This window comes from Narcine bancroftii, chromosome 8, assembly GCF_036971445.1.
Source record: "Narcine bancroftii isolate sNarBan1 chromosome 8, sNarBan1.hap1, whole genome shotgun sequence".
Taxonomy (NCBI): domain Eukaryota; kingdom Metazoa; phylum Chordata; class Chondrichthyes; order Torpediniformes; family Narcinidae; genus Narcine; species Narcine bancroftii.
This window is the reverse complement of record NC_091476.1, coordinates 10,529,730-10,540,005: the sequence shown is the minus strand read 5'-3', so window position 1 is coordinate 10,540,005 and position 10,276 is coordinate 10,529,730.

Here is a 10,276-nt window from a genome sequence, read left to right as displayed (position 1 = left end):
TTTTCTTAATCTTTTATCCTGTTCTTCTTTTACACCACCTTTTTTATTTTGCTCTGCTTTTCGAATGAGAGTTTTATTGGATTAATTTAAATTAAAGAGCAGCAGATAATAATGTAATATGTGAGCACATCAGTAAACTACTGTAATGGCAACATTTAAGCTTCTCTGTAGTATAGTATAGTTATTTTGATAGAAAATGAATTTTCAATGGCACAGGACTTCCTGGTCTAAAAACACCATTTTTCTTGCAAGGCGGAAAACTGCTGGGCTTTGTATTGTTTGGCCCGCAACTCCTTGTATTTTTCAGTATGTGCCCCACAACCAAAAAAGTTTGGCCACTCCTGGTTTAAGATATTGGGAGGCCCCTTTGCAAAGGTATCTTCTCATCTAGAGAAGTAACTGAGCCATGAGAAAGGGTCAGGTAAGGCTGAATAAATGTGAGCCATAGGGTAGCATTTAGTTCGAAAACTAAATTGTGTAGAATTGCTGGGCACTTCCCTGATGATTTTAATCGTTCCTAAAGTTGTTGCATTCCCTCTGAGTACTGTTCTTACTGGTCATTTGATTTTACTATATCTCCATGCATTTTAATATTAAGGCCAAAACTTGTTGGTCTTTCACTGTAAAGTTTATACATAAATATTTCAAACAATCTTCTTTAATGTCTACTGGAATTGTGTCTGTTCCTATTCAAGTACAATTATGTGCAAAATAGGTGAGGAATCAAAAAGGACTTTGTTTACTTATGTATTCAATTAGACTTTACCTTGCCAGCATAGTTGGTTTTACATTACCTGCTGAGAATGCCACAATCTTATTTTCAAATCAATACTTACTGATAACATATTTTACCTCTAAGCAATAAGTTCTGCTGTATCTCGTCTTTAAGCTCATAAAAATCCAATAATTTGTGCAAAAAAAAACGAAATGTGGTGCAAGCTAACCAGGGCAGGAAGTAACTTTATTGTAAATAATTTGATGCATCAACAGATATTAATACTTATTCAGGGCAGTAATTGTATCTTCTCTCTCCCCAAGGAGCTAAAACTTGTGTAACTATTGTTTCAAGTTTTGTCAATGCACAGGAAAACACAAGATTGCTAATTTATACAGTATAGGCAGCTGGGACCAACCCTTGAGGAGTATGAGGGATTTGGGAATACACGAGAAATATCATAAAGACCCAAAGTGTACCCTGGGCTGTATAAAGGAAGGGGATGAGTCAGCGTACAGGATGGAGATTGAACACTTGGCTGAATGGTGCACCAACAACAACCTTGTACTCAATGCCACCAAAACTAAGGAGCTGATGATTGACTTCAGGAAAGGAAAGTCAAAGGTATACAATCCAATGATCATTGGGGGATCAGAGGTGGAGAGGGTAAGCTTTAAGTTCTTGGGAGTCACTATCTTAGAGGATCTTTCCTGGACCCAACACGCCAATGGCATTGTAAAAGAAGCACATCAGTGCCTCTACTTCCTCGGGAGTTTACGGAGGCTTCTGTATGACATCAGAAACCCTGGAAAATTTCTACAGGTGTGTGGTGGAAAGTGTGCTAACTGGCTGCATCATGGTCTGGTATGGTAGCACCAATATCCTTGAGCGTAAAGCCCTCCAAAAGTTAGTGGACACAGCCCAGGACATCATAGGCAAAACTCTCCCCACTATTGAGTACATCTGCAGAGAACGCTGCCGTCAGAGGGCAGCAGCAATGATCAAAGACCCACACCACTCAACACACGCTCTGTTCTCACTGCTGCCATCAGGAAAAGAGGTCTAGGTGCCACAAGACTCACACCACCAAGTTCAGGAATAGTTGCTACCCCTCCACCATCAGACTCCTCAACAACAAACTCAATCAGAGACTCATTTAAGGACGTATACTTGTGCACTTTATTGATTTTCTTTTTGTTCTCTCTGTATTGCACAATCAGTTTGTTTACATACATTATCTGTTTAGTTCTTTGCATGTTTTCGCTGCGTACAGTTTATTTTTTTGTACTACTAATTGGTGGTAATTCTGCCATGCCCACAAGAAAAAGGAATCTCGGGGATATATGTGATGTCATGTATATACTCTGACAATAAATCTGAAAATAATATGTCCATTGAGTTTTCTGTTTTAAAAAGGGGGGGCATAATGTAAATCTGTATAATGGTAGCAAAGTTGATGTTCAATAAATATATTATGGATAAAAACTATTTGCAATATTTATTTGAATAGATATTTTTTAAATACTCTGGGCATCGAAAACTTGCAATATTCAGTGGATTAATTAGTTTCATACTATTACTTGCCTGCTGACTTAGTGGAGATGGGGAATTGTCAAGTGTTCACTAATGACTGGTTTGTTCCATCTCCAAGGAATGAAAGGCTATTTGGAGTCAACTTGAGTTCAAGATGTTTAAAACTGTGTTTTTTTGCCAAAATTTTGTAACTCTAAATTTGCCAGTCTTAACTTCCTTCTATTGACAAGTTTTATTTGAGCTTGACAGGAACCTACAGAGGTTGAAGGGAAGAAAATATTGGCAGGTAAAGTGATGTCAAGCAACTGGAAGGCTTTTAAAGGTAAATTTTCCATTATTGTCACATAATACCACAGGGGAAGTTCAGGCCCAACATGTTCCTGTTGTTAAAAACTCAATGCTGCAGGTCAAACAGTGTCTGAGCAAAAAAACAAGGTGGGCACCTGGCTACATTTTGCTCATACCTTGAAGGCCTCAAGTCTGAAACATTGGTTATGTATATATCTTTGCTATATTAAGTACACTGACCTGCTGAGTTACTCCAGCATTATGTTTTTACTTTAATCACGGTATCTGCAGACTTTCATGTTTTACTCTCGTTCCTGTTACAATGAAGAGCATGACCTGCAGGGTTACTCAACCCTGGTTGATGTGGGGTATTATGGATCTGATCAGGAAAATGAAAGAGGCATACACCAGGCATAGGCGGCTGGGACCATCCCAATCCCTTGAGGATGATGAGGGGTTTGGGAGTACACAAGAAGACAAAAAGTGCCTTCAAACCCTCAGCTGTTACATTCTTCCTACGTGGATGTACGGCTGCGAGCCATGGGCCATCACAAATGCAATGAGAAAAAGAATCAATGCAGCAGAGATGAGGCTCCGATAGCTCAGTGGTTAGAGCACTGGTCTTGTAAACCAGGGGTCATGAGTTTGTTCCTCGCTGGGGCCTCATTTCTGTGAGGGGGCACTGGACAAAGTGGTGACTCAGCCTTCCTTATGATAGACAAAAGAATAGAATTTCATGTATGTTACATTCTAAATGTAGTCTTACATGTCAAAAATGGAACCTTTACTTTTAATATTTTGTGATTGAGAACTTCAGTAAGGACTTAAGGAATTTATTTCTAATTTCATTTAAATTATTACTCTTCTATCAGTCCAGCTGCAATTCAAGAAAATATCAATGTACTTGGCTGTATCACCACAGAAATGAAGATTTTCTGAAATAACTTTATTTTAAAGCTATCAAATGAATAAATCTGATATTTAATGGAAGAGAACGTTGTTGTTGGGAAACTGAATTCATTGTGAATTCTCTGCATCAGTATGAATTTACAAATCCCATCTTCTTCCATGTTGCTGGAGAGAACACTTAAGGAAATAGTTAATGGAATTGCATCATCTATATCCAAAAAAAAGCCAGATTTTGATCCTCTCATGACATCCAAGTTGATTTAATTCCAGAAAGATCCCTTGCCTTGCCATTTATATACAGAACTGAGAATACACATGGATGATGTAACCTCAGATTTTTTTTTACCATATGTATTCTGGTGTGTGGGGGTGGGGAAGGGTGCTCAGTTTAACAGTTTTTTTGTGGAATGTTACTTCCGTGTTTATATGCACAGTCTAATTAGTCTATCATAAAGCACTTTGAGAAGTCCAAATTTATTTTTTTTATATTTTATTTAAGGTCAACACATATATAGCAAAAAACATTATTGATTAAATACATGTTGATTTACATAAAGAACAAAACTACAAAAGAACCCCATCTAAACCCTCCCAACCCCTAACCTCTTAAACCCCCTTCCCCCCCCCCCACTAAAAATATAACTACAAGAAAAATCTAAATTACTAAAATACGTAATGAATGTGATTTATACTTTGAATTCAATTGCTTTAGGAAACGCTCAAAGATCCCAAAAACATTTCACAAGAAAACATTATTTATTTTTAAGGGAAGAACTTCTCTGGTCCAGAGGCTTCAAAGCAATTATTTAGAATTTCAAACTTAATCTGTAAAAATGTAGAATATTTACCTCTCAGTTTATGTTTTTTTTTCTCTCTAATGGAATACAACTTTGTATCTCTGTTTGCCATCTTCCTCATGTTAATGAAACATCTGATTTCAAAGTGACAGGAATACACTTCCTTGCTATCAGTAAAGCTAATTTAACAAATTTTAACTGAAATCAATGTTTTAGATGTGGTGAAGATATTGGAACCTTTTTTCATTCGACATGGTATTGTTCAAAGTTAAACCTTTTTGGATTTCTATTAGTAGGTTTTTGCAACAGGTTACAGGTGTTGTTTTTCCATTGAATCCTGAGTTATTTTGAAAACATAACTCCTAAAGACCAAATTTCTTGATGGGATCATCTGACAGTGTGCTAGCACATAGATAGGAGATATGTGAGAGAGAGCGAGAGAAAGGCAGGCTCGGAGAGAGCAGTAAGCGGAGACACAGCAATCCCCCGCAGGGTCCTAAAGCCCAATCTGACGTCTTTAAACGGCCTGTTAAAAGAGCCAACAGTGTTTTATTTAAAATCCTGTGACTCCAAGGTCTGTGGCAAAGATGGCAGTGCCCGTGTTCAGCAAGCAGCCATGAGAGGATGCATAGCCTAGTGGAACAGTGGGCTGGTGCAGGACCCCAGTAACGGAGAGAACATCCCCTGAAGAGAAGGAGAAGCAGAAGACGGGATCCGAAGGACAGTGACCATGATGGCGGACTAATGAGGGGCTCTGTGGCTGAAGGATGCATTCAAATGGTGAGCTGTTGTGGGCGAAGAGCCCGCACAATCTGCTGGCAACATACGGTCAAAGGGCTGCTGGAGACTGGCTCATGAGAACCAATTAAGAAGGGGCTGAGGGCAAGAAGAGTTCCTGAAGAGCCCCTGGGTTCTGAAGCCTTCTATATCATGCTGGAGATTGGATCTGGGCTTGAGTTTCTGAATTGGAATCTATGCACAGACCATCAATGACTCTGAAGGGACTGTCTTGCTTCTCTTTCTCTGCCTAGCTCTCTTCTACCTGCATCAATGAAGCAATTAAAAATACCTGAGTAATCACAAACACCTGGGAAGCCAAATGTCACTAACATTCTGGTGCCCTGAAATTTCTACGTGATCAAACCAAAATGTATAGAAATAACCTTGAATAAAATCTGGAATATGCATTTTAATCACATGAACTGTTTGATTACAAATTTAAAACAGTGGAGTACAGAAGGAAAAAAAGTGTCTGCCCCAAACATTGTGGAGGACACTATTTCAGATCACGATCTCTTGCCTACAGATTTGAGGCTTGACTTTGAAATGTGTATTTTTGCACATGTTAAGCCTAAAACGTAAATGTGTAATACGCTTTGGCAGTTACCACAAACTGACAAACCACCTTCTGGGTACAGGTTTAGGAACCATCAGTTCAGAAAGGCTCTGCCTCTGGATATTAATTTGATTCTGATCCTCCAGATCGATCAGCTCTGTAGTTACCTTGGGGTTCAATGACCTTGCAAAATTAAAGTAGGAGTAGAACCCTGTTTGGGCCAGTTTCTACCCTTCCTGCACTTCCTCTCAGCATGGCGTGCCTCCAATTTTATTGCATCATTTTCACTCTCCATAAAGAAAGGAAATTGTATAAAAAAACTGATGAACCCGAATGTTGGATTATATGCACAATTTTACCATCAGGTCTCTACGAGTTTCAGTTGAATATTGACCCTACGAATGCTAGTTGGCCTTGTTCTTGTTGCTACTTGTCCACAGTTGGTCTATCTCATCTGTTGGTGCATAATCCAGCCAAGAGATACATTTTATAAATACAGCACAAGCTATATTTTAGATGAAAGCTCGAGACTTGATGATGTGTGCTAGATCAGGAATGCTAAGCGGTTGCACATGTAATGACATTTCATGATATATTGTTAGATAAAATTCCCAAATATGGGAAGCATCCAGTGCAAATTCATCCTCATCCACAAAGTAAATAGTAGGCATTTTAATTCATTTTCACAGAATTCATTTGTGTATCTGAGTTTGAACAGTGGAGGAGATCACTTGATTGGAACAGATCTTAAAGCCTTCTGTGTTACAGAATCTGGCCAGGTTTACAGCAAAAATGCAAAATCATCGATCTTCCTACAGACCACTTGAACCACCTTGTCCAAAGCATTCAGGATTGCCCCATCCCCCATTACAACCCTGACCCTGATTCGATTTGTTGTTGACCCTCAATATCCTGTCCTTCCTTTCCTATCCACCAGACTGATGATGCATCAAATCTGGATCTCTGAAGATTTCTTAAAAGGCAACACTACAAGTAATTGATTCCCAAAAATACTAAAAGTAAAAATTATGACCTTGTTTGTTAATTGCTTTTTTTTTAACCCAGGCTATCGGATAATATGTTTGCAGCTATTGTACCCGAGGCGAGCATTTTCAGCCTTTGAATTTATTAATTCTTAAATGAACCATCTTGTATGTAACACTTTATCCACTGCATTCTTCTGCGCGCAGCACTTTCAGTATATGTTTCCAGTATATGTTTCGATTTAAAGACCACAATCCAAACATGTAATAGTAGAATGAGATTGCAATTTTTTCCACCAGAGACCAGTGTGCTGCATATGACCAATTGGAATGGGGTGGGAGGAGACCAGACCTCCAATGGGATTTCTGCTTTGTTTTGATGGGAAATTCTTTTCAGAATTTTTGGGGAAAGTGGGTTGCATTAAGTTTACAACCTTGTTTTACATATTATCTGGTTTTTTTTAAATCTCTATTGGTAACATCAGTGGTCCATAGACTTCAAGTTGAAGAAACTGATCTACACTGAAATTTATCACCACCATGTGGTACTTCATTGCTATTGCATCTGTTCCTTATTTTAATAAAAACTTGACAACTTTTATTAAAAAGTTTTTCTTTGTTGATATGTGAAGATAATATGACTAAAATCATGAATGTGCAATACAGATTGGTTTATTCTAATTTGATTATGTTTTAGATGTCATAAGGAAGTAGGATCCTTTTTACATTTGGTTTGGTTATGTGAGATGGTTAAACCTTTTTAGAATAAAATGAAATAATTTTTGGAAGTTATGTTTAAATTTAAAATTCCATTTGACCCTATGATATTTTTTATTGGGTAATATTAAATCATTATGTTTAGAGTTAAAATTAGACAAATTTCAAATTGCTTTTATGAGGTTGGCTTTAGCAGTAGCTAGGAAATGTCTTCCAGTTACATGGAAGAATCAGATTAAATTGGATATCCAACGATGGCATGCGGAGATGAGGTCATGTATTCCTTTAGAGAAGATAACATATAATTTACTAAATAATTATCCTTTTTTGTTAAAGTTTGGAGCCCGTACATGGGTTGGATATGTTCTAATTATTAAAATATCTTCCCATACATGGGTGGTGTGGTCCCAAACTGCGACACATACCTGAATGTATTGCTTTAATTGCTCTCCTCCATTTTTATTTTCTTCTTTCTATTTTTGGGGTAGTTTAGTGGTGGGTTGGGTGGGGTGGGAGGGATAGGGATCAAAAAAAGATGTTTAAAAAATTTTTCTTTGGACACCAATTTCAGTCAACTACTCCCACTTTTCAGGAAACCAAGAACTCCATCAAGTGAAGTTGTAGTCACTACACTTTAGTGTACTACAATGCAGTCTCCTCTAAAATGGAAGAAGTAACTGAAAATTGTGTGGTTGCTTGTAGAAAGCCTGTTTTCAAGAACTACCCTAAGCCTTTAGTTCCCTGTCACTTTCTAACTCAAACCAACTTCTCTCTGACCACTGTTCCACAGAACCTTAACCTAAACTTGAAGAACGTCATCTCATACTAATTGTGCGCACTACAGCCCTTAGGATTTAACCTTGAATTCAATAAGCAGGCTGGTTCTGCTGGAAGGTAATCATCCTGTCACATGAACCCATCTCTTCTCTCTCCACAAGTGCTGCCTGATTCATGGGATTTTCCTGCATTGTGGAGTATTTCTAATTTCCACTTCCTCACCCTTCCTCTCTACCTCCTCCTCATCATCATTACCTGCCCTTTTCCATCTCCTCCAGGCTGATCACCTCTGATTAACAAGCATCACTCAAACAGTGCCAACATTCAATTTATCTTCGTTTCCAGCAGTCATAAACATTTTGTTCCTTCCACCGTCCCCATTTCTCTGAAGTGTAAAACTTTTATTGACTTCTTTCTAGTTCTGATGAAAAATCATAGACCTAAAATATCAATTCTGTTTCTCCCTCCACAACTTGATCTGCAGAGAGTTTCCAGGATTTTCCGTTTTTATTTCTGTACACATAATCTAAGAGGAAACACAAGCCTATAAGACATATGAGCAGATTCAGCCCATCACATCTACCCCACCATTCAATCATGAGATGATCCATTTTCCCCATTCAGCCTCTCTGCCCAGCTTCCCATAACTTTTCATGCCCTGGCTAATCGAGAACCTATCGATCTCTTCCTTAAATATACACACAATGACTTGGCTTCAAAAACTGCCTGGGGTAAAAAAAAATTCCACAGATTTACCTCTCGCTGGCTAAAAGAATTCCTCGGCATCTCTGTTCTAAGTAGGCGCCCTTCAATCCTGAAATTGTGCCCTCTTGTCCAAGATTCGTCCATCATGGGGAAACAACCTTTCTAGATCTGCTCTGTCTATGCCTTTCAACATTCAAAATATTTCAATGAGATCCCCCTCATTCTAAATTCCAATGAGTACGTTCCAAGAGCTGTCAAGTGTTCCTCATGTGATAACCCTTTCATTCCCAGAATCATCCTTGTGAACCCTCTCAAATGTCAGCCCATCCTTTCTTAAATGAGGAGCCCAAAACTGTTCACAATACTCTAAGCAAGGACTTACCAGTGCCTTATAAAGCCTCAACATCACATCCTTGCTCTTATATTCTATTCCTCTTGAAATGAATGCAGGCATTGCATTTGCCTTCTTCACCACCGACTCAACCTGTAAGTTGACTTTCTGGATATCCTGCACGAGGACTCCCAGGTCCCTTTGCATCTGGGTATTTTCAATTTTCTCCCCATTCAGATAATAGTCTGCCCGTTTAATTCTTCAATAAAATGCATGACTGTATAGTTTCATGAGAGAAATGAATTTTTGTGGTTAGCTGGTTTTGAGAAGGGTGCTGCTCTTGATTGACAGAATTAGGTTTTTTTAGGGTGAGGTCAGTGAGAGCAATATTTCAAGGTGCCTGCTGCTCTCTGTATTTCCCTTGGAGTTGACATGTATTGAGGATCATGTCCATTTTGTTCCTGGAACAGAATCCACACCTGAGATTCTGAAGCCCATGCACAGGACAGACATGATTTTCACCATATGCTAACTCCCACTACTGTCAACTGCCTTTTTTGACCTTTCAAAAACCTCTGACTTTGCCAGTCAATAGAGACTGTGAAATTATTCTCACAGAAATTCTTCTCCATCTAATGTCTGCTGCATGTTGGTATGTAAGCCAAGATCTTATCCAATCTCAGCACAGACTTGAATCAAGTACTGATGCATTAATAGTGTGGAAAATACAACAGCGGTGTGCAAATTTATTTTGGAAGATATCCATTTAAATTTACCTTTAGTTTTATTTCAAATGCCAATCTGCTGTACTTCTTCATTTCAGATTTTAGTCCCTTCCGCCATTATAGTACTGTCAATAAAGACCATTTGTTTAATCGCTGCTTGTTACTCCCTGTTGATTTACAGCAAAAGTTCAACACCGCCAAATGGAACACATTCTTTTCTCCCGATGATGCACTTGCTTTTATTCAAAATAAATCAAAAGAAGAAAGGCTGATCATAACACATACAGAATAAACATTGAAGTCTTTCCTCCTCTGCATTTTATGAAACCTGCATGAAGCAATTTCAGAGTGAATAATTCCTACCTCTCATCAAATGTCGTAAAAGTTCACATGCTGCCCTTTATAGCTATTGCGTGGCAAAGGATGTCAAACTACAAAAGCTCTTGAACTTTACGGTGCC